This window comes from Peromyscus eremicus, chromosome 11 (genome assembly GCF_949786415.1).
Source record: "Peromyscus eremicus chromosome 11, PerEre_H2_v1, whole genome shotgun sequence".
NCBI lineage: Eukaryota > Metazoa > Chordata > Mammalia > Rodentia > Cricetidae > Peromyscus > Peromyscus eremicus.
The window spans coordinates 23,440,278-23,467,347 of record NC_081427.1 but is presented as its reverse complement, the minus strand read 5'-3'; the positions used below and the strand labels follow the sequence as shown (position 1 = coordinate 23,467,347).

The 27,070-nt window shown below is 36.8% G+C and overlaps 1 non-coding gene across 1 annotated transcript; it reads right to left on the bottom strand.

Moving 5' to 3' along the window:
* Positions 1 to 9,032: 9,032 nt before the first annotated feature.
* Trnak-cuu (transfer RNA lysine (anticodon CUU)) lies at positions 9,033 to 9,105 on the bottom strand. The gene has a single exon. It is a non-coding gene; the product is annotated as a tRNA-Lys (tRNA).
* Between the last annotated feature and the right edge of the window lie 17,965 nt (positions 9,106 to 27,070).

Genomic DNA, 27,070 nt, shown 5'->3' with positions numbered 1-27,070 from the left:
TTTGTTTTGTTTTTTCAAGACAGGGTTTCTCTGTGTAGCTTTGCGCCTTTCCTGGAACTCGCTTTGGAGACCAGGCTGGCCTCAAACTCACAGAGATCCGCCTGCCTCTGCCTCCCGAGAGTTGGGATTAAAGGCGTGCGCCACCACCGCCTGGCTCCAGTGGAGATATTGGACTCCAACCTAGCCACAAAACATTCGACCTAAAATTTGTCCTGCCTGCAAGATGTGCTAGGGTGAAGGTGGCACAAAAATTGTGGGAGTGGCCAACCAAAGACTGGTGGAGCTTGAGACTCATACCATGAGAGGGAGCCAATCCCTTACCCTGCCTGGAGGATCAACAACCAGAGGCTAGAAAGCCCAGAGACCTAGGATAGAACCAAACATGACTGAAAAAAAAACTCAATGAAATGATTCTTAATGATATTCTGCTACACTCAAAGACCAGAGCCTAGCATAATCATCATCAGAGATTGTCCAGGAACTGATGGAAACAGATCCAGAGACCCACAGCTAAACATGAGACAGACTTCAGGAAATCCTGTAGATGATGGGTAAGAAAGTTTGTAGGAGCCACAGGGGTCAAGGATACCAAAAGAAACCCCACATAATCAACTAACCTTGGCTCCTAGTGAATCACAGAGACTAAAACAACAACCATGAAGTCTGCATGAGACTGATCTACGTAGGCACTCTGCACATGCGTTATGATTGTGTAGCTTGGTCTTCTTGTGGGATGACTTCTTGCTTGGTTTTGAGACCCCTTTCTTCCTACTGGGTTGCCTTGTCAAAACTTAATATGAAGGTGCAGGTGCCTAGTTTGATTACAACTTGTTATGCCGTGTTGGTTGATATCCCTGCATGGTCTGCTCTTTTCTGAAGGGAAATGGAGGGAGAAGGAGTGGATGGCAGTGGATGGGGAAAAAAGAGAGGTGCCTGGGGTGGAGTCAGGAGGGTTGAGGTTGGAAGTGAGGAGGGAGAGAAAGGAGGGGAAACTGTGGTCAGATTGTAATATATGAGAGAATAATCAACAAAAATTAAAATACTAAAATCAATTTAGATCCATACAAGATCACAATTTCAACATAGATGAGGAAGGTGCTCATTAAGTCTCACCCGCAGCTGAACCATTGACAGTTGAAGGAGGTTTGGGAGGGGGAAAGTGTTCTTTTTCTTTTCTTTATTAAGAAATTTTTTGTAGGCTGGGCGGTGGTGGCGCACGCCTTTAATCCCAGCACTCGGGAGGCAGAGCCAGGCGGATCTCTGTGAGTTCGAGGCCAGCCTGGACTACCAAGTGAGTTCCAGGAAAGGCGCAAAGCTACACAGAGAAACCCTGTCTCGAAAAACAAAAAAAAAAACAAAAAAAAAAAAAAGAAATTTTTTGTATGCATTTTACATACCAACCACAGATCCCCCTCTCATCCCTCCTTCTGCTTCACACCCTGCCCCAGCCTTCCCTTGCCAACCCATCCCCCCATCCCTTCCTCTGAAAAAGTCAAGCCTCCCATGAGGCAGTGTTATTTAGGGAAGTGTCTCCTGGTAGGTAGTCCATGCACTCTTCAGTGGATTGCACTCCACTCTTGCTCATACTGAAAGCCCTGAAGACACTCAGCTCAGTGAATAGTGAAAAGAAGACATATATTGGGAGGAGGACACGGGAAAGGTATGGGCGGCTAGAAGGAGCTGGAGAGGGAGTAGACTGTGGATTTGATCAAATACATTTTATACGTTTATGGAATACTATAATAAAATAAACTTTAAAAGCTAAATAAAAATACCAATGCAGGATAACTTACCAGAATTATCTGTTTTAGAATAAGTAATCTTTGTACATGATTACCCTTAAAATTAAACCTATATATACCTATTATGTTGTATGCAGCATAAAAATAATTTTATAGTTTAAAAGTGAAGGCTAAATGTACCTGAAAATACATACATAAATGTATTAAAATGATAAATGTATAAAATCACACTTGGATAAATGAGCTGCAAAATCTCTATAAATGTGATAATGCAATTATCATAGCCTTTAAATAAATCTGATATTCTTTTAAAGCTTCGAGGAAACTTGATTGGCTATATGAAAATAACAACTTACAAAAATAACACTGCATGTTCCTAAATGTCACAGGTGTAAAAGTATATGCCTCCTCATTTATGGAAAATCAATGGAATGAATCCATACTTGACCTTTATCAGCACTTCCATTAAAACGGCCTTGCCGAAAGGGACAGCAGGCAGAAGTGGTAACATGAATGACAGGGAGTGCCGCATGTTTCTTAGTGTACCACAATTACAGAAACACCTGTGTTAGAGAACTCTGAGGATATCCACTCTAAAAACACCGAGTGCTTGACAGTCCTGAGGAGCAAAAGCATTGCCAACAGGCCACAGGTGTGCACCACAGGAAGCCAGAAAAAAAAGAGATGGATGAAGGATAGGATGACATTTTTCAACTCATGATATATTTATCCCCAAATGAACTTATGCATCTATAATTGAGTTGGTTTTTAAAAATTGTTAATGTGGCATTTCAGTTATTCAAATAGCAATTTAATGTTTCTAAAATATGCATAAATACATTAGTTCATAAAATTGGTTATAAAGGGAAAATTATGTCAGACTCTAAGGTTTAATTTCAAAAGTTTCTGTTTTTTAGAGTATTTGAATCATCTGTGTCCCGTATAGAATCTAAATTTCTTTGTAGATAAGTGATTATATGAATGTATTATTATTACAATGAAGCAGCTTTTAATTACTCATAATTTAAATCACCATTTTAACCAATAGAACAGGTTAACATGCTTTAATCTAAAATTATATTCATTATTATTTACTAAAAGTTTCAATTTTTTATTAAAATGGGGAAAAGAGAAAGGAATAAGTAACAGATTATTTGTTGCTGCAGAGGATCAGGGATCTCATCCCAACAATAATGTCATGGTTTACAACTCTCTGTAACTAAAGATCTGGTGACTGCTGTTTACCTTCACAGGCTGCAGGAATGTACACATACTTACACACAGATAATATACTCACATACATAAGATAAATACATTACAAAAATCTAAAATTTCATAGGGATCCATAGTCAAGTTGCCCTATATTTCCTTAATACTTATGGTTCCTAAATCTCTTGAGTGTGGTTTAGACCCTAGGCACCAGCCACTCTGAGGAAGACCTGCCCAACTTGGCCCCAGGTTCTGACCATCGGGCAGGATCCCTTCTACTCCCACCCCTACCTGGAAGGCTCCCCTTCTCCACGACCCAAGGCAGACCCAGTAATCTCCATGCCCTGCCCCCATGCCCATCCGCCAGAGACCCCAGCCATTTCCTGAGACTTAGAGACCGGCCCCCAGATCCCATCCTGCCCCGGACTTCCCATCTAGACAAGAGAGCTCCCATCTGGACAAGAGAGAGAGAATTCCTGAATCTGTCAGTTCAGTTTGGACCAAGTGTGCTGATAAAACCAAGAATGAACCACAAGGAGATGGGCAGACGTCAAGGCACAAGTACATACAACAAAATGAAGAGCAATACAATATCACCAGAACCTAGCCCTCCTCCAACATCTAGACCTGAACATCAAAAATTGGAAGAAGCAGAAGAAAACAGCCTTACGAATAACATCATGAAGAAGGTAGAGGCTTATATAGAGGAAAAGACAAACAAAAAATGGGAAGAATGCTATAAAAAAAGCTAGAGGAAAGGACAAATAAAGTAGAAGAAAACAATAAAGCCCTGAGAGAAAACAATAAAGCCCTGAAAGAAAATCATGAAAAAGCAATGAAACAGATGAAGGAAACAGGCCAAGACCTGACAAGGGAAATAGAAAAAAATGAAGAAGACTCAAACGGAGGGAATGCTGGAAATTGAAAATCTGAGAAAATGAACAGGAATTTCAGTTGCAAGTATAACCAACAGAATGCAAGAGATGGAAGAGAGGATCTCTGGCATTGAAGATACAGTAGAAGAAATAGATTCATCAGTCAAAGAAAACACTAAAGCCAACAAAGTCATGACCCAAAATGTCCAAGAAATTTGGGACTCCATGAAAAGACCAAACCTATGAATAATAGGGATAGAAGAAGGAGAAGAATACCAACTCAAAGGCATAGAAAATATATTCAACAAGATCATAGAAAAAAACTTTCCCAACTTAAAGAAGGAAATGCCTATGAAGATACAAGAAGCCTATAGAACACCAAACAGACTAGACTTCCAAAAAAAGTCCCCTCGCCACATAATAATTAAACAATTAAATGTACAGAATAAAGAAAGAATATTAAGAGCAGCAAAGGAAAAAGGCCAAGTGACTTATAAAGGCAAACCCATCAGAATAACACCCGATTTCTCAATGGAGACTTTGAAAGCCACAAGGACCTGGACAGATGTAATGCAGACACTAAGAGACCATGGATGCCAGCCTAGACTAATATACCCAGCAAAATTTTCAATTATCATAGACGGAGTAAACAAGACATTCCAAGACAAAGCCAGATTTAAACAATACTTATCCACAAACCCTCCCTACAGAAAGCACTAGAAGGAAAATTCCATCCTAAGGAACTTGGATACACCCTCGAAAACACAGGCAATAGATAAAGCCACAGCAGTAAACCCCAAAGAAGAGAAGTACACACACACTACCACTAAAAAATAACAGGAATGAACAATCACTGGTCATTAATATCCCTTAATACCAATGGACTTAATTCACCTATAAAAAGACACAGGCTTACAGAGTGGATACGAAAGCAGGACCCATCTTTCTGCTGCATACAAGAAACACATCTCAAATTCAAAGATAGATACTCCCTAAGAATAAAAGGCTGGGAAAAGACTTTCTAATCAAACAGTCTTAAGAAACAAGTGGGTGTAGCCATCCTGATATCAAGCAAAATAGATTTCAAACTGAAATCAATCAAAAGAGATCAAGAAGGGCATTACATACTCATCACAGGAAAGATCCACCAAGATGAAGTTTCAATTCTGAACATTTATGCCCCAAACACAAGGGCACCCACATGTAAAAGAAACATTACTAAAGCTTAAACCACATATAAAACCCCACACATTAATAGTGGGAGACTTCAACACCCCACTTTCACCACTGGACAGATCTCCCAAATTGAAACTTAACAGAGAAATAAAGGACTTAATTGATGTCATGACTCAAATGGACTTAATCGATATCTACAGAACATTTCATCCTAACAAAAAAGAATATACCTTCTTCTCAGCACCCCATGGAACCTTCTCTAAAATCGACCACATACTTGGCCACAAAGCAAATCTCAAAAGATACAAAACAACTGGAATAACCTCTGTATTCTATCAGACCACCATGGTTTAAAGTTAAATTTCAACAACAACAACAACAACAACAACAACAACAAAAACTACAGAAAACCTTTAATTTCATTGAAACTGAATAATGCTCAACTGAATCACCAATGGGTTAAGGAAGAAATAAAGAAAGAAAGTAAAGACTTCCTAGAGATCAATGAAAATATAGACACCACATACCCAAACTTATGGGACACTATGAAAGCAGTGCTAAGAGGGATATTCAAAGCACTAAATGCCCACATAAACAAGTTGGAGAAATCTCACACTAGTGACTTAACAGCACACCTGAAAGCTCTAGAAGAAGCAAAGTCTCCCAGGAAGAATAGACGCCAGGAAATTATCAAAGTGAGAGCTGAAATCAAGAAAATAGAAACAAAGAGAACAATAGAAAAAATTAATGAAACAAAGAGTCCGTTCTTTGAGAAAATCAAAATGATAGACAAGCCCTTATCCAAACTAACCAAAAGACAGAGAGAAAACATCCAAATCAACAAAATCAAAAATGAAAAGGGGGACATAACAACAGACATTGAGGAAATCCAGAGAATCATCAGGTCATACTTCAAAAACCTCTGCTCCACAAAACTGGAAAACCTAAAAGAAATGGATAATTTTCTGGATAGGTACCACATACCTAAGTTAAATCAAGACCAGATAAAATATTTAAATAGTCCAATAACACCTAAGGAAATAGAAACAGTCATTAAAAGTCTCCCAAGCAAAAACAGCTCAGGACCAGATGGTTTCAGCACAGAATTCTACCAGATCTTCAAAGAAGAGTTAATACCAATACTCTTTAAATTGTTCCACAAAATAGAAACAGAAGGAACATTACCAAACTCCTTCTATGAGGCTACAATTACCTTGATTCCTAAACTAAACAAGGATACAACAAAGAAAGAGAACTACAGACCGATCTCCCGCATGAACATTGATGCAAAAATACTCAATAAAATACTGGCAAACAGACTCCAACACATCAAAACAGTTATCCACCATGATCAAGTATGCATCATCCCATGGATGCAAGGATGTTTCAACATATGAAAGTCCGTCAATGTAATACACCATATAAACTAACTCAGAGAAAAAAACCCACATGATCATCTCACTAGATGCAGAAAAGGCATTTGACAAAATCCAATACCCCTTCATGATAAAGGTCTTGGAATGATCAGGAACACAGGGAACATACCTAAACATAATAAAGGCAATTTACAGCAAGCCAACAGCCAACATCAAATTAAATGGAGAGAAACAAAGTGATTCCACTAAAATCAGGAATGAGGCAAGGCTGTCCACTTTCCCCATACTTATTCAATATAGTACTTGAAGTTCTAGCCAGAGCAATAAGACACCATAAGGAGATTAAGGGGATACAAATTGGAAAGGAAGAAGTCAAGCTTTCCCTATTTGCAGATGACATGATAGTATACTTGAGTGACCCCAAAAATTCAACCAAGGAACTGATACAGCTTATCAGCAACATAGAGGATAAAAGATCAACTAAAAAAAAGTAGCCCTCCTATATACCATTGACAAAAAGGCTGAGAAGGAAATCAGAGATACATCACCCTTTACAATAGCCACAAATGACATAAAATACCTTGGGGTAACACTAACCAAGCAAGTGAAGGACCTATATGACAAGAACTTTAAGTCCCTGAAAAAAGAAATTGAAGAAGATGTCAGAAAATGGAAAGATCTCCCATGCTCATGGATAGGCAGGATTAACATAGTAAAAATGGCAATCTTACCAAAAGCAATCTACAGATTCAATACAACCCCATCAAAATACCAACACGATTCTTCACAGACCTGGAAAGAATAATACTCAACTTCATATGGAAAAACAAAAAACCCAGGATAGCCAAAAGAATCCTGTACAATAAAACAACCTCTGGAGGCATCACGATCCCTGACCTCAAGCTCTACTATAGAGCTATAGTAATAAAAACAGGTTGGTACTGGCATAAAAACTGACATGTGGACCAATGGCATTGAATTGAAGACCCTGACATGAATCTGCACACCTATGAACATATAATTTTTGACAAAGAAGCCAAAAGTGTACAATGGGAAAAAGAAAGCATCTTCAACAAATGGTGCTGGCATAACTGGATATCAACGTGTAGAAGGCTGCAAATAGATCCATATCTGTCACCATGCACAAAACTTAAGTCCAAATGGATCAGTGACCTCAACATCCAGCTACTCTGAACCTGCTAGAAGAGAAAGTAGGAAGTAGTCTTGAACACATTGCCATAGGAGATCACTTCCTAAATATAACACCAGTAGCACAGACACTGAGAGAAGCAATCAATCAATGGGACCTCTTGAAACTGAGAAGCTTTTTTAGAGCAAAGGATATGGTCAATAAGGCAAAGTGACAGCATACAGAATGGGAAAAGGTATTCACCAACCCCATATCTGACAGAGAACTGATATCCAGAATACATAAGGAACTCAAGAAATTAGACATCAAAATGCCCAACAGTTCAATTAAGAAATGGGCTATAGAACCAAACAGAGAATTCTCAACAGAAGAAACTCAAATGGCTAAAAGACATTTAAGGAATTGCTCAACATCCCTAATTATCAGGGAAATGCAAATCAAAACAACTCTGACATACCACCTTATGCCTGTCAGAATGGCTAATATCAAAAACACTGAATAAATCTTATACTGGAGAGGATGTGAAGCTAGGGGAACTCTCCTCCACTGCTGGTGGGAATGCAAGCTTGTACAACTACTTTGGAAATCAATATGGTGCTTTCTTAGAAAATTGGGAATCCATCTCCCCCAAGATGCAGCTATACCACTCTTGGGCATATACCCAAGGAATGCTCAATCATACCACAAGAGCACTTGCTCAGCTATGTTCATATCAGCATTGTTTGTAATAGCCAGAACCTGAAAACAACCTAGATGCCTTTCAACTGAAGAATGGATAAATAAAATGTGGTACATATACACAATGGAATACTACTCAGCAGAGGAAAACAATGACATCATGAGGTTTGCAGGCAAATGGATGGATCTAGAAAAAATCATCCTGAGTGAGATAACCCAGACTCAGAAAGACAAACATGGTATGTACTCACTCATAGGAGGATACTAGATGTGGAACAAGGATGACACATCAGGGAGGCTACCTGGAAACCAGGACCCCAACAAAGACACGGGGATCACCCAATGATGGAGAACTGGATGAGATCTACATGAACAACCTGGATGTGAGTGAGGGTAATGAAGGGCAAGGGTTGACGGAATGAGAGCTGGGGGGGGGGGCAGGAGATCCCAGCTAGGTCAAGAATAGAGAGGGAGAAAAAGGAACAGGAGACCATGATAAATGAAGACCATATGTGTAGTGGGTAGCCATTCCAGCTTTGTTCTGGAAGTTCCAACCCCCATTGAGACTTCGGCAACTGTCACGCCTACAAGGCGGGGCCAAGGGAGGCGCCTGGGGACCCGAGATCCGGATCGGCGAACGCTCGCTTGGTTCCAGGACGCTGGATGGTGGAGGTAGACAGAGGAGAGCTCCAGAGAACACCGCTGGACTGTGATACACCTTCCCCAGACCCCGCGACCTACCTATCCCTTAATTTGTAAGTTACGCCATTAAATAAATCTCCTTTTAACTACGTGGAGTGGCCTAAATAATTTCACCAATATCTGGCGCCCAACGTGGGGCACGAACCCACGACCCTGAGATTAAGAGTCTCATGCTCTACCGACTGAGCTAGCCGGGCAGTTTAAATAATGTAAGAGTCTGTGTGTTTATTTTATAAGTGGGCTCTGGGACTGGCGAGACTTGGTGGCGGGAGATTTATAGTCACCTATGCTTGTCATCTCTATAGTTACGTTAGTCAGGTTATACAGATTTACAGATACATAGGTCAGATGGACAGGTAATCTTCAAACACTTCATAGACCTAGAGAATATGGCATTTAAATAACTTAGAATTCTGTTGATGCGAGACACAATTGCTCCTGGCTGCACCAATTTGATCCCGAGAGAATGTTGGGCTTCTAGACATTTCCATTTGGAAGTTTGTCTTCTTGGCACAAAATGGCCTACTGGGCAAAGAACTGCCCTTGCCTCGACAGCTGACAGTACAAATGCAATGCTATCCTTTCTGGACAAGCGGGACACAAGGAAAGCGACCACTGTACTCTGCCAAGACAGGGTAAGATGGTCTTTCAGAATTCCTGCTTCTGAAAATGGTCTGTCAGATACTTTAGGCCTGTAGCCAATTTGAATGCACCAACAATGCTGAGAAACATTAGGTGATTGTCCAGGCTGCCAGCTGTCTCGGTCTACTCTCGCAAGATTCCCGAAAGTTGCTTGCATCCATCTACCATTTCTCAGGTACCATTATATTCCTTCTCAGGTCTTTGATGGGATTGAAGACTAGCAGTTATAGTTACAACTTAGTAGATAGAACATATTAAGTATTAGGTTCAGGTTCTTTAGGGTAGGACACCTTTTGGAATGATCTTTGTAACATGCCATTTATCTATGCTCTATACTTCTCTGGATTTTAATATGTGTTTCTTGCTTGATATTGTTTGCATTGGTTGTAGTTCCATCTTATCTAGGTCATTATCCCTCATTATTCCTGGACAATATTTGATAACCATTCCTTTGTATATAGTCTTGTATTAGGTTAGAACTTTCTTATTTAGACAAAAAGGGGGAGATGTAGTGGGTAGCCATTCCAGCTTTGTTCTGGAAGTTCCAACCCCCATTGAGACTTCGGCAACTGTCACGCCTACAAGGCGGGGCCAAGGGAGGCGCCTGGGGACCCGAGATCCGGATCGGCGAACGCTCGCTTGGTTCCAGGACGCTGGATGGTGGAGGTAGACAGAGGAGAGCTCCAGAGAACACCGCTGGACTGTGATACACCTTCCCCAGACCCCGCGACCTACCTATCCCTTAATTTGTAAGTTACGCCATTAAATAAATCTCCTTTTAACTACGTGGAGTGGCCTAAATAATTTCACCAATACATATGAGAAAAGGAAGAAGCAAAGTGCTAGAGAGGCCCACAGAAATCCACAAAGATGCCCCCACAATAAACTGCTGGCAATGGTCGAGAGACAGCCTGAACTGACCTACTCTTGTGATAGGATGGCCAAACACCCTAATTGTCATGCTAGAAACCTTATCCAATGACTGAGGGATCTGGATGCAGAGATCCATGGCTAGGCCCTGGGTGGAGCTCCGGGAGTCCAATTAGCAAGATAGAGGAGGGTTTATATGAGCTAGAATTCTTGAGACCAAGGTTGGATAAAGCACAGGGACAAATAGCCAAACGAATGGAAGCAAATGAACTATGAACTAATAGCTCAAGGCCCCCAACTGGATCATGCCCTCTAAATAGGTGAGACAGTTGATTGGCTTGATCTGTTTGGGAGGCATCCAGGTAGTGGGACTGGGTCCTGTGCTCATTGCATGAGTTGGCTGTTTGAAACCTGGGGCTTATGCAGGGAGGCATTGGCTCAGCCTGGGAGGAAAGGTCCTGGATCTGCCTGGACTGAATCTACTAGGTGGATCTCAATCTTCGGGGGAGTCTTTGCCCTGGAGGAGATGGGAATGAGAGGGTTGCCTAGGGGGAAGGGGAGGGTTCGGGAGGAGGGAGAACAAGGGAATCCATGACTAATATATAGAAATAAATTATATTGTAAAATAAAATTTAGAAAAAAGAAAATAGTTAATGATGCCACCTTGAAAGTTTTATTAAGGTCTCAAAGAAAGCTATGTGTGTTAACAGGCCGCAGAACTTGATAATTAATCCTGACAGCCAATAAAAGCATGGATAAGACCAAATGCAGGAAATTGCTAAAATTTCAGTGAATCTTAACACAACATAAATAGAGAGGGGGAGAGAAAGAGAGAGAGAAAAAGAGAGAGAGAATAACACTCACATGTCATTCATTCAAATATAGCTCTCCATTCTCAGACCTATGAGTAAATAATTTTTTTCTAAAATACATGGGATATTCAACTTAAGAGACACCATTTGATCAAATACACAGTAAATTGTACCTTTCTTTATCTATAAATTCTAGCAGTTCACCATTTTGAAATAACATATCATTATGTGTACATGTATATGTATTTGTGTAGAATATATTATAAATATCAGTAAGTCCTTAGATACTTTAGCAATATTATAAATATGATATAAATGTGTTCTTCTAAAATATAAAACATGACCTTCTAAAAGCAACAAGATTTTCAATCACACAATTATGCAAGGACAATGCGTTTTGTGGTTACAATTACAAATGTATTTTTCACATGATTTTTGTTTCGTGTTATTCTTGGTGCTATTGTGTATTTGAGATGAGATGTAAATGACCTGAAATTCTGTATGTAACCCAGGGCGGCCTCAGACTCAATATCCTTTTGCATCTACCTCCCACATTATGAAATAATAGTGTCTACCAACAAGCACAGTAGAGTTCTGGTTTCCTTTCCTCTACATCCTTCATTATTAAACTTTTTAAGTACTAAAAGCTGTGTAAAAGCAATGCAGGTAACATGTAGGTTGGAGATACACACATATACAGGGAACAACCACAGTCTTAGGTTTGAATCTGTGTGTTACTTCCAAAAGTTTCTGCCTTGTTTTCCATTTTGAATTATTAGTCAGAAGGTAAATTAATATCTATCATAGATTATAACATCATGGAAAATGCAATGAGAAAACAGCATGATTGCTACTGTGACCGCTAATGATCTATTCATAAAAAGCAGTCAGATAATGATGTCATAATTATGAACCAAAACATACCATTAGAAAATCACATACTTCCAGGCTGCTGTCATTAATATAATATAATTTTATTAAAGAAATTACAAAAGAGAGAGAAACTATATTATTCAGCTGTCATTGCTTAGTAGTAAAATATTCTAAGTAGGTTCATGTACCAACTTTTAATGTACTAACTCTGCTGCCTTGCAAGCTCCCTACAATGTCTCTTCCCATGATTTTGCCTTTTTAAAATTTATTATAAGAAAATTGAAAGTGTTTGATGAGCTTTTGTAAAAAAATATTTTTGGACTTTATGGAATAAAATTCATTTAATTTATTAGCATTATATTTATTTCATTTAACCCTTTGTATGTAAAATACCTGTATTGACAAAAACATGATAGACAATGTTTATTTAATAAGCTGAGTTGATGGTTCAAAAAGCAAGATTATTATTCAAAATGTGTATGAAAATGTTTAATCCCTTGATGTTGAAACAACAGTGAAAAAAGACTGAATGAAAATATACATGAAATTAAGATGTGTGATTTGGAAGCATAGATTATTTTAAGTCCTTAGAGCTTCTTACACTGAAATTCACTGAATGAATCTTAGAGCTGGTCACTCACTGCTGTGTATAATGGAAGAACTAGTAATGCAAGAATATGTGTTCTGGGCTGACTTCTAGGATATTTCCCCCAGTTCAGTACTGACCTGACAGAGTCAAAGAGTGAACCCTAAAATGCCTACTTTGCTCTTTAGTATAAATTCCAGGTAAGAGAGCAAACTGGGCATTTCCATACTTTCTTCTCACTGGGTACTTCACAGGGCAAAGTCCATTTAACCATAGATACACCATCTTATCTTATTGTATCATAAGAAAGAATTGTCTAAAAAATGTGGGGGGGAATCTGAATGATATAAAAGCAGAGGCAATAAAAGAGTATGTCTTTTCTAAATGATTTTTACATTTGTTACTTTTTTATAATAAAATTTGACACTTTAGATTCATATTTCTGTTTTATACTTTTGAAGATAAAAGTTGGCCTGATCTGATTAAAATGAAAATCTCATGTCTTTGTTGATACAATGAAGGATTAAAAAAAAAATGCATTAAGCAGTTCATCAGTCTGGGCTTCCTAAAAGAAGAATGAAAGTGGGAAATGAATCCTTTCACTTCACCATCATCTGTATAGACCATCCCCCAATTCATAATAACTCTTGGAGAAGGGGTAAGTGTCTAGAGTCCTCAGAATTGAATGAAGAAATGGGGGTGATGCCCAAAGTGGTATCATACACAATAATCACTAAGCTTACATCTTGGAAAGCTAGGCTTTCATTTACAGCTGGGTCATTTTTTGGGGGATTTTAGGATTAGTGAAGATTGTCCACATCTGTTTAGACCCTCAGAATATATTTCACTTTCTTTATATTATATAATTTGGTTTTACTTTCATTCAAGGAACTCTTTTTTTTTTTTTTTTTTTTTTTTTTTGGTTTTTCGAGACAGGGTTTCTCCGTGTAGTTTTGGTGCCTGTCCTGGAACTCACGCTGTAGCCCAGGCTGGCCTTGAACTCACAGAGATCCACTTGGCTCTGCCTCCCTAGTGCTGGGATTAAAAGCATGTGCCACTACCACCCAGCACATTCAAGAAACACTTACGTAGACATTTGTCTGCTGGGGAACTTCTGTCTTTCATGTCATGAATGTTTTGCAAAACTAACAAGTGATTTTATATGACAAATTATATCAAATCACAAGCATAAGACTATCAAAAGTGCTATTTGAATTACAATTATAAGGGGAATATTCAAGTAATATTTGTCAACCAAGACCCAGAAGCAAGCGTGTCCATATTGTTGCTGCTTCTACAATATGGCATCCGAAGTCCACTGAATCAACTCAGTGGGAAGAGTAAACCTTAAGGACATTGTCTTTTATTTTCTGCTTTCATCTATTTTTCCTAACACATTTTGTAGGAATAAGACAAACATACATACTTGGTTTTTTCTACAAAGTCAAGGTCATTGTTTTGTTTATATCCTGAGCAATTATCGTAAATAATCTGGTAAAAGAAGGTAGGATTTATTTTCATAAATCCCCCATTCTATTTATAACTACATCTTGAAAAAGTTTCCTGAAGTCTTTTGTCACAGAAGTTGCTAAAATGTCAATGGAGTCAATAAAAACAAATCAGTTTTGTCTGAATATGTGTACTTTAATTTTTAATAATACCAGACTATAACTCAATGAGAAATGATTCTCAGTTAACAAAAAGCCATTTCATACTACTGTGTTTTCCCCTCCCACTCAGCAACTACTTTCTTTCAGAGTCTGAACACTGTGTGCTTAGATATTACAATTCTTCATTATTTTCCCTATTTTTACTTATACTCCCTACCTACAAGTCTAAACCACAGTTGTTACAATGGCAGAATAATAAGAATTCCTTCCTTATTCTTTCAGTGTGAGTTTACATAAACAAAGTCAAGGGGCTTGGTTTATCTAGACCCTACCTTCGCATAAGTCATTCAGATCTGAGCCTCCTGTTACAGGCTTTCCAACCAAAAGATAATTCACTTTGCAGTGTTGATTCTGTCAGAAAGATGAAAACATGAATTATTTGTTGAGTTTCATAAGTGCAGTAGTTCTAGAGGAAGAGATAAAGCACACAAATATATTGCACTCAGAGTGTTTTAAATCCTCAGGAATTAAAGCAGATTTTATGGCTGTGTCAGATAAAAAAAAAATGTATTAAAACATTTTCAGCCCTATGCAGAATTTTAGGTAAAATTAAAAGTGCTTTGAAACAGAAATACAAAAAGTAATATTAATTATTTTGGCTACAAAACTGGCAGCAGCAGTCAGACAACTAAGAAATTGCATAGTATAAGATATAATTGATTCAATTTCTCAAAATATACTTTAAAATAAGGGAAACAGGATAAAGAATTTGTTTACATGTATATCAATCTCATGACATTAACATTTCGATGAGTATATAATTTAAGTCTATAAAGCCTCAATATGCAATAAAGGCAATAAATATTTACATATAATGAAAATCATTATCATGTTCACAGAATAACAATTTCTTTTCTATTGTGCAAGTGCAAAAACACTACTTGAAGTCATACGTGGGGGGAGGAAATGCAGTCTATCTCATAATTTTGGGCAAGAAACATGTAGCTGCTTAAATCCTCTGGTGATTTCAGGCAAGTTTGCTACTATGTTTCTGAGGACTCATGAAGGGTAGTCTTTTAATATTTGGATCTTACCCACTTTCTCCTATTCTCATAAATCACAGAGAAAGACTCTGAAGAATTCCTAGAGAAGTTACATTTATAAAAATAAATCAATAAATCAAAGAATGGGAAAGAAAAAAAAAACTACAAAATAGGATTTGAGTGAAGATGATCAACATTTCAATGTAAGTTTTGCCACAGTGATCAAAGGCCTGAGGTAAGAAGACAACAGTTTCATTAAAGAGTGGACAACATGAGCTAAAAGGCACAGCAGAAGCAGTTTTGGGGGTGGGGCATTTGGAGACAGACAGAAGTAGAGCTAGAGCTGGGTGTAGGTACAGATATAGAGAGAACAAACACAGCTCTCACGTTCAGAAAGAATGCACAACATAATTTCCTTGTGCTTGGGAAAAAAAGCTACTTCACCCCAATTATCACTAATTTCCTCCAAAATAACCATAAATAGTATTCCAAATGTAACTTAAAATAAGTATGCTTAATTCCGAGGAGGGGACTGGACCTACCTGAACTGAATCTACCAGGTTGATCTCAGTCCGCAGGGTAGGCTTTGCCCTGGAGGAGGTGGGAATGGGGGGGTGGGCTGGGGGGAGGGTGAGGGGGGCGGGAGGGGGGAGAACAAGGGAATCCGTGGCTGATATGTAGAACTGAATTGTATTAGCGAGAATGAGGAGGGTTTATATGAGAGAGAATTGTTGAGACCAAGGTCGGATAAAGCACAGAGACAAATAGCCAAACAAACAGAAACACATGAAATATGAACCAATGGCTGAGGGGTCACCAACTGGATCAGGCCCTCTGAGTGGGTGAGACAGTTGGTTGGCCTGATCTGTTTGGGAGGCATCCAGGCAGTGGCACTGGGTCCTGTGCTCATTGCATGAGTCGGCTGTTTGAAACCTGGGGCCTATGCAGGGTCGCTTGGCTCGGCCTGGGAGGAGGGGACTGGACCTACCTGGACTGAGTCTACCAGGTTGATCTCAGTCTGTGGGGAAGGCTTTGCCCTGGAGGAGATTGGAATGGGGGGCGGGCTGAGGGGAAGGTGAGGGGGGCGGGAGGGGGGAGAACAAGGGAATCTGTGCCTGTATGTAGAACTTAATTGTATTGCAAAATAAAAATTTAAAAAAAAAAAAAAAAGAAAAAAAGAAAACCCTAAAATAAATAAATAAATAAATAAATAAATAAATAAATAAATAAATAAATAAAAATTAAAAAAAAAGTGATACTGAACTAACAGGAAACAGAAAATTGTGAAATAGGATAGGAAATACATATTTATGCATGTATACATAATTTGTAAAGCTAAATATTAAGGATAAAATATATAGGCACTGAGTACTAAATTAGTATCACAGGTTGTGGAACGTTTGTTGGTTATTTTACCAAAGTTGCCACAGAGGAAAGAAGTCTTGTTTTACCTCTAGGAAAATCATTTCAGAGACTAGCATTTCAGGATTGACTAAGATAGGAACAAACTGGCCGACGTTGAAAGATGACTGATGGAAATCCAATGATTTTCTGATAGGATGAATAACATTACAAACTCTGAGGTTGTCTGGTTATAATGTTTAGTGACAGAGAAGAGTAAAAGGTGAAAAATAAAGGTTGTATTTCTAAAAGCTCACAGGATTAAAGCAAGTAGACCTCTTGTGCCAGGCTTTTCTGGGATACACAGTGAGAGCCTGTCTTTGTAAGGACAATCTTCTTCTGATCTTCTCTGTCTTGCTCTCTATACATATCAATAGTCATAGTTTACATGATTTGTTTATTATACATAATATATAATTTAATATCAGTACATATGATACCAAATATTCACATTTTTCTGTGAATACCAAGGAAGCATGCCTCTTTGTTAATGTACACCACTTAGGTGCATAGCTAAAGTCCTGGTATGTAATAATCTCACCTAAGAGTTGGTTGAATTGAACTTGACTCATTTTAAAAAAACTTTGAAGTGATTTATGCAAATTCTTCTGCTTTGATGACATAACATTTTCCAAACCTGTTATGTCCTCAGTGTATCAATTAGTATGCTGTTACAAGAGCTCTGACTGGAGGTAAGTTAGGGGAGGAGCTATGATGGTGTCACACCCGGAAGAGCTTGAGGCAGCTGACTATACTGCATTTACCAGAAAGCAGAGAATGATGAAGGTCAGATCTCAGTGTCTTTTCTATCTTTATATCCAATACAGGAAGCAATCCTAATGGCATGGTGCTTCCCAGAATTATGGTGGTCCTTATTTTTTTTAATTTAGCTACTTTAAACCATCTCTCATAAGTTTGCCCAGATGGTAAACTAATTCAGGAACACTTTAGCAGTATGCTCAGATTTTTTTTGTTCTTCTAGGTGATTCTAGAAATTGTCAAGATGGTGATAAATATTAATTACTGTAACAACTAATTGTTAGAATAAAAATAAAGTTATTAAATATATTGCCTAAGATGAAAAACATGAAATCAAAGTCACATACATTGTTGATACCGTAAGGACTAGCCATGATTTTTCTTATCAACCATCAATTACTATAAATGAACATTTGGAGTCTTTGCTGTTATTGTGCAATGTTATGTTTCTTCCACACAGTTAATGATTTCTTCCAGTACAAATTCATTGCAAGCTTTTTGCTTAGCATTACGTCCCCTCATTTTCTTAAACTGTTCACATTATGTTTCCTTTTGCTTCATTATACTTTCAAATTAAAGCTAAAGTCTATAAAGGCAAATCAAACAGATAGTCAATGAATCTATAAAACATTTTTAAGATTCCTAAGAAAGGATAGTAGCTGGAAACACTAATGTGTATTAAATTTCTTTATTTGTAAACTACTGTTTACCTGTTAACTTTTCTTTAAACTTTGTTGCCTCCAGAACTATTCACTTAATCAAAATTTTTATACTTATGCTTTGTTGTATATGTACTTTAGCTTTTCATTGTCTCATTCTCATAGTTATTATCTTTGAGTGATTTAGATAGATGTTTTATTTTTATATTAAAAGTGTTTTTATCAGACTAGGTTACACATGGTCAGAGTTGTAGGATGAATTCTGCAACATACTAGCAAAGGCAAGCAACATGAATCCAGCATTTGTTCAATCCAGAGGTTCATATCCGGCTGTGAAGGCCTGGAACATTCCTGGGTAGCTACTGTCAGCCCTTCTAGAAGCTCAAATTGTCTGTTGTAACATCTGTGAGGTGGTGAACAGTCTACTTTGGAACCCTTAAAATATCATCTAAGGAATCAGCAGCTGAGGCAGCAAGAGAGTAGATGAGCTCATCAACAAGAGTGAAGGGCAATGGGGATAAAAAAAAAGCACCACTTTTTTTCTTCCTTGCCCAATGAGTCACCATTTTTGCCCAGATTATAAACATCACGTAAATAATTTTGATTCTAAAGCAATCTTAGTTATTGCAACACTATAATTAATGATAGAAATATTATTATATTGGTTATTTTATATGGAAACAAGGTTATTATGAGAGCAATCATTGTGATAATATGAGTGTTGCAAAAATCATTAGTACTGAAAACATCACTCAAGTGTTATTTTTTAATGTGGAAATAAGCTGCAAATAAATACTGATTTATCAATTTTAGGTGAACCATCAAGTTATCACTAAACATCTCTTTGAGTGAAATGGCTTGCACATTCATAATTTGTTAACTAGATAAGTTTAGTGATTTCCCTTGATTGTCAGATTTTGAAAAAAAGAGACACAACTGCAACAGCAAAGATTCAACTGTGTCACTTTCATTGTTTGTAAAATATAGAACAATAAAAAAAAAATCTAAAGCAAACGGCAAATCCTAAATATTGAAACCATTTTTGAATCTATTAGAAAAAGACTTCATGAGGCTTATTGATACCAGTGGCTTTTTAAATAAGAAGTAATGCAAATAATTTCACAGTAAAGACCGAATAAATATTGTGCACTTTAGAATGGCAAGTTCCCAAAATATAAAGATCTCAAAAATTTTATTTTCACAGTCTTTCACGTAGAGAATAAACATACCTCAAAAAATTTTCAATCCGGCATGATATTTAATAAAGTAAATAGGGCTCTGTTGCATGCAATTGCAGTGGAGACACATTAGTGACTCTGTAGTGGAGAGATAACACAGAACTATTAACAAGTATTGCCATGAGTCTGCATAGCTACAAGCAATTTACCTCAAGGAAACCACACGCGTTACAATTATTCAGTCTCACAACCAGAATCTAAACCCAATGTGATCTCTCCACTCAGACAAATTAGTATGTATCATGAAGCAGAACCTCACAAAGCACAGTTCTTATGAATGTTAAGATAGTGGGCTTTAGAGACTGGAAGCAACAAGACACATAGTTTTCTGCCACATTGCAGGGTCTGCAAATTCCCTTAAGATAAATCCTCAGTTTGCTTCCTTTGTCAATAATGACTGAAAACTGTTTTATAAAAATCATATAGATTTTGAAATGAGAGACTTTTGTAGGCAGAACAAGACTTTCATGGGGTTGTAGAAGGATTTGTTTGTTTGTTTGTTTGTTTTTGATGGCTAATGATCAGATGGATCCATCCTTCTGCAGGCTAAGACCATAGGGACCACAGGATACTTTTCCCTGGTTTCACATCTTTGTTCTTGGTTTCATCCTGAAAATGATGAAATCAAAACAGGTATTGATCTTGAGGAGGGGGATTTCTGGGCTCATTCTGTGTGTCACTCTTCACCTTACTGGAGTGTGTCCAAAATTCCACCCTTCTTCTTTAATCCTGACCATCTAACCTTTATTCACTAATAGAATTATATGGTGATGGTTAATTTTACCTTATTTTATATTTTTAGAAGAACATATTGTTGCTGTAATCACAGAGTTTTGAACTCAGTAATTTCAAAGTAACTTCAAGATTCTTATTTCCAAAATGTATCCAAGGAGTGTTCTTTATGCTGTTGTACAATACATGTTGAGAAATGGAGGTCTAAGATTTATATATATAGCTTAATTTAATTAACTCCTTTTAAAAGTGAATACTATTTTCTTTCAAATCTGTGTTCTTTTTACTCAACTTAATTTTCACCCTCCATTCATATTTAAATCTCTTGCATTTGATCACTATCTATAAACCTGCGCTTATTCTATTAATCATACTTTTTTTAATCTCATAAGAACATTCCATTTTGTTTAGTTTCATCACTTTATTACCAAACAACAATATACTGAGGTGCACTCCAGCCTTACATTTAATGTATTGATTTTCTTCATTAACCAACCAAATATTTCTACCAAAGAAACATTAGCTTTACCTTATAACAAAAGAAAGATTAATATAACAAAGTATATAGTTTGACCTAAAATTTTCATCTTCAGAACTGACCACACTAACAGGTGGACCTGTATATCTTCCTGTTATGTTTTAATAAGGACTGAAAAAACACCCAGAACACAGTGAGTAAGAGCCACTGGTAATAAATGAGAAAGCAAACCATGAACTGATGGTTCAGGTTCTCTTTTGTGTACCTGTGTCTTCAGAGATAAGAACATTTTTCTTTTGGTGGTGAAGGTGCATCTCTCTCAAGTGATTCAGCATCTCCAACATGGTTCAAAAGTGATTGGAGAAATAGCTGAGCTCCTCCAGGGACAAAGGCACAGATGCTCACACAGATGTTATTGCTGCTTCTGGTTCTCCAGTGCCATGGTGTACAAACAGAACAAGTGTACATTGAACTCATTGCATCCCAATTATACTTTTAATTCACTGATTTATTTGCATTTGTCATTCTGGCCCTTCCACTTCTTGTCACTTTCTCCTTCATTGCTAATGTCTCTGTATTTCTCACTGCAATTTGAACTCCCATCATTTTGAAATTCTCCCATCTGCTCTCAAATCTTCCCCAAAGCCTCAATTCTTAACCAAGTTCCTGGAGTAAAAAGTTGACACATCAGAGCTTCAAATTACATCAAATTACTAGAGGACAATAAATTCATCTTAATGCAGCAAAGCTTGAGTAATTTTTCTTTGTCTTCTTTTAAATACTGATGGAGAGTAGTTGCTTCTACCTATGGAATTAGGAGCTCAAGGATTGCTCTGCTGTCTCAAACACGTGGCTCATTCATCCTTACAATGCTACCACACACCTGCAACCTTGCTTTTCACCACGGACTTCCTGCACATAATACTATAATGCTGTCACCAGTGAAGAATGCTAAAATGAAATTCAGTTTTATTTTATTCCTTCACATAAAATCATTCCTGGGAATGCTCCCTCAAAATAAAATCCACAGCATCAGCCTTCAGGGTTTAACTTGTTACCTTTCTACTTAGAGGTTCCCTCTCCAAATTTGAGTTTAAAGGTAGTATTCTAAAGATAATTTTTGCCATGATATCAACATTGGCATTTCTTATATTATTTTAATAGGGACACTGACATTTTCTATGAAGAGTTTAGTATATCCCGCCTCATGTAATTATCTTTTAAATATAAAATTGAAAATGTTATATTTTATAACATTAGGTTGGATTTTTCTGGATTCTTCTTTCTACCAAAATTTTCTATCCATAAATTCTACCAAAATGCTTGATATCAAATGGTTGTTAAATGTATTAAAATATACTCAAATCAAATAAGATAATGTATGGGTAAACTTATATGTGACAGAAACTAAAAACTTATGCCTTTATGACAAAAATAAGTAAATACATAACTAAAGAGAGATTTTTAAAAATATTTATTATAATTTTATTCATAGTAATTATATTTTGAGGACAATGTGCCCAACAACTGAAAGATAGATGTTTTATTAATATTATGCAATATTACTCAGGAAAAAAATAAACTATAAATAGATTAAATAACATTTATATGTCTCAAAAGAGATAGCATGGCTTAAGGAAGCTCAAAATAGCAGCTAGCACTACTACTTACTACCGTTGACATTGAGTTCTAGGATGTATATTATTCATCTCCACAGATGCTTGGTCATTGACTGGCCAAGAGCTAGAAGGCAGATATTGCCTGTAAGAGTAGCTCCTTGGGGTGGTATAAATGTTAGATCTTAATCATGGTTAATATTACTCTACTTACATTTATGTATCAAGTGATATATGTCCATAAATAGCTATGTTCTATTATGTGTAAATGAATATATGGCATGCATCTAAAATAAATGTATTTTCATTGAGGTTCACCCATATAACTAGTTTTTGATCAGGTATACAATGATTAAGCACTTTTGAAACTAAATCAAGAAACATATTTACTGGTAAGTGTATATCTAAGGTAATATAAAGTTGAAAGACTGATAATAAAATGCAGAATCCTTGTTACTCTTAAAATATTTGATATTTATATAATGTTAAACGATCATCTAGCCAAATAAAGAATATGTTATTGACAGAGGTAATCCAAACAATTTGGATAGTGACTCTTACATTAGATACAATATACTTTTTCAAGATCAAGATAGAATTTAGGTAGAGGTTAAATTATCAAAAAGATGAAATAGAAATTTTACCTTTTACAAATTTATAATACAATTGTTTAACTATAAATTGACCAAGGGAATTTATCATGAATAAGAATATAAATTATCCTTTGAGAGGATAGTTTCAAAGTATGTGAAGAGAATCAGTTATTTTACTATCTACAACAAAATTTAGAATATCAGCTGGTATGTCTCTTACAAACACACATGAATTCATACATAGACATTAAAATGCTATACAGCAAAATTCCCCTTAGTGAAATGAGAAAACTTGAGTATCATCTAAATTAACCACAATTGAGATAGCTTTCAGCATCAGTTCTATTAAAATATTTAAAAGAAGTTACACAAATTTACATTTCTTCATAGTAGATTTTGAAAGTAACCCTGTGTAAAATATATATTTTATAAAGGTAATATGATCCTTGAAGAAGAATATTCCTGATCTTGTAGTCATACACAGAAATGTGAACTTTGCTTTTCTAAGATGTAGTCAGGGTCCTAGACAGCAATGTAAATAGGAAGAAACAGAATCATACACAAGGACATGTAGATGTAACCAACCTTCTTATTAAATAAGAAACACAGAACCAATGCAACGAAGAAAGCCAAGAGGTCAGAGCTAAGAGCTAAAACCTTATCCTTCCTCCTGAGGTGGTCCTACCTCTCAAGTCTTTATATAGAGTTCCTGTTCTGCCTTCTCATTGGTTGTAAACCCAACCACATGACCGCCTCATCACGGCCTGTTTGTATAGGCCTCCAGGTTTTCTATGACTGGTATTGAAATTAAAGGCGTGTGTATCCAATACGGGCTGTATCCCTGAACACACAGAGACTTACCTAGCTCTGCCTACCAAGTGCTGGGATTACAAGCATACGCCACCACTGCCTTGCTTTCCTATGGCTTGCTAATAGCTCTGACCGCCGGGCAACTTTATTTATTAACATACAAATAACATTTTAATACAAATAGAATATCACCATAAGGACAGGTCAGATGATCTGAGAAACCAGCTGCCTCAATTCCACACATATGTGCATCCTTTATAGAAGGTTTTCTTTTGGGCTACATATGTTCACAGTGCTGCTACCTCGACTTTTATAAGTGTCACATGAGGTCAACAAATAAGAATGTGTGTATTCATGTGTACCCATGTCTATTTACACTCAGATCTATGTACAACAGATTGTGAATCTCAATCCAGTCTAAGGTTTCAACAGATTTAATGTAGGGCTGTGAGTCGTGTCTTGGGTAAAGGTGGAAAAAACATTAGGGGTGAGTTGGCCTGTAACAGGAAGGGACTGTTGTAAATGCCTGCATATGAGATGAAATTCTTTTTCTCCAGTATCTCCCTCTGGAATATTTCCTTCCCAGGTCTCTCATGTAACAAGCAAGGCTCTGTCTAGACGGTTTCAGAAGGGGACACAGTGCTGTTTGGAGATAGATGCTGCAGCCCGAAAACCTCTCAATCTGTCAGTGAAAATAAAAGGCAACAAAGACATTGAAAAAAAAAAAAAGAATGTGTGTATAGACTAAGGGGTATACTGTGTGACTCTCTGGATCACACTATAGCTTCCACGATGAAATTTGTTTTGTTTTGTCTTTAGGCTATACTTTTAAATTTTTTTTGGGGGGGGGTCACAAGGGTAGAGGGCAAAGGTGAGGGGAGAGGAGATGAGTGGGATCAAAATCCATAAAGAACCAATAAAAAAAGAAAAGGAATGTGTCACAGGAACTTTCTAGAATGATTCAAAAATCTTAGTTTTTTTTTTTTTATTTTTTTATTTTTTTAATGCCTATATGGTTTGGATTCCCAGGAAGACTGGAAGCTCTTGTGTTTCACCAGGCATGCCTGCTTCTCTATCACAGGTACACGTTAATATTCTTCTCTCCTAAACCAGCAACGTAGCTACACACTAAGTTTCCATTTCAGTGCGAATCTAAACAAATTTATTGTACGTTCAAAAGTAAAATCCATTAATATGAAGTAGCAGCCCCAGCATTCAGAGGCCACATAGCTAACAACTATCCCTATCTGTGGAGGCAAAAGGCCAGACGTCTGTGTTAACCTTCTATTTGTCTCCACGGTTGCAATGATTTCACTTGAAGCCTCATTAACTCTCACAAGGACTGTTGTTTAGCTCCCTAATTGGTGCTCCTGTCTCCATTCTCTTACTTTTCTAATCCATCCTACACATTCTTGTCAAATTAACTTCCCTAAATAACAGTTCTATTCCAGGTACTATCATGTTTCAAATCTTTCCTTACTAACTAAAATACCAATGTGATCTGAAGACTTGAAACTCAAGTGTAATTCTGTTCTTTCTTTTTCTAGTTTAAGAATTTTTCTACTCTGATAAGTCTCTGTGGAAGAATGTATATTTACACACAAACACACACACACACACACAGAGGTGGGCACACACATGCACACACATACATGCTCACCCCAAGAAAAGTAGTCTTCAAAGTACTATAATAATTTTTGTGTATGTATTTATGTATATGTGTGTGTGTGTGTATTCATGTAGTGTGATATACAGCTATGTGTATGTGGTATGTGTATATGTGTGGAAGAAAGAAATAAACAACAGTGATCTGTGTCTTTCTTCTTTACCGTCCATCTTCTTTATTTTTAAGATTTATTTTTTAAAATTATGTGTGTGTGCGAGTGTGTGCACATGCTTCCGTGTGTAGGCATGAAGTTGACATCTAGAGTCTTACCCATTAGCACACCATTATAATTTTGGAAGTAGAATCTCACAGTTGAACCCAGAGCTCACTAATTCAGCTAATCTAATTATCTATCTTATTTTAGGGATCCTATCTCTACCTTGGAAATATTGGGATTATAAGTAGAATGTCATGCCCATGACACATTTTTTGTAGGTTCTAGGACTCCAAATTTCTATTCCCATGCTTGCATGGGAAGTGATTTACCCACTGAGAAATCTCCATAATTCTCCTTCCATTTGTGTTGAATTAACCTCTGAAGTTTATTTCTCAGAGTGGTCATGTTCTCTGTCCAAAGACAGTAAGCTGTTGTATAAATTAATGTTTTACTTTATTTTGTGAACTTTTCTGTACTGTTTAAATTTCTAGCTGTGTACAATCATTTCTTTATGTCAATAGAATTACATGAATGATGATTTGTAAGCCAGTTTAAATGTTTTCTTTGTAGTTCTTTCTACTAAAAAACACCAAATGTTATTAAAAACAAACATATGCAAGAGTAATATTATATAAAAACTTCTGGAAGTAAAACAGAGGTAGAGAAAGGGGAATTAAATATAGAGCAACATACAATGAATCACAAAGGCATTATAATGTGTAACCTTTAAAATGTAGGCCTATGGTGAAAATTAATGGCATATTAGAAAAAGAAAGGTAAATAAAAGTATGAGTTGATGTATCTGAAATAGAAGGTGTTTCACTTATGAAAGAAACAATGTTATAATCTTAAAAACATAAGTTCTTCAAAATGGTAAAACATATAGACATAATTTGTGACTACTGGTGGGGGTGGGCAGAGTATGAAATCTAAGGGACCTTGAAGTGTCAAGAGACAATTTAACTATTCCATCTTGAAGTGGAGGAGAATATGTTAGTGATGCCTATTGGAAAGGCACCAGAAAACACACAAGTATTTTGTAACATATAGGATGTATCACCAAATTAAAAAATAAATAAATAAATAAATAGATTCACTTCCAAGCTTTAATAGTGACAGTATGCAAAAAGGCTGTTCTCCAGACCAGTGCTGATATGGTTGGGGAACACAAACTTTTATAATCTTTCAGAAATGTTAAAATTTTTACTCATTGATTTCCTCAATCCCATATTTATTAGGGGCTTATGGCCCTCAAATTTTATATAGAGGTCTGCATAGGTATATTACTTTCTTATATGAAGAAAAAGTCACAAGTATCAAATATCACAATTGAGGAAATGCTCACATAAGGGGACTAAAAATATGTTGGCCTCAGGTTTTTCAATAATGATCTTCTAATTGACCTTCATAGTGCCAGTTCCTAGAAAATAAGCTCACTAGGTCATTTGAACCTTAATTAGAAAAACTTGAATTAAAAAGAATTCACATTTTTTTCTTATACTTCATTTTTAAAGAAAATAGAGTTGGATTCTTATGTGTTAAGCTGGATACTTTGCCTAATACTCTTATGTCCTGAGTGGAGAATTTTATGTGTAACCTCAAGCATTCTATTTATGA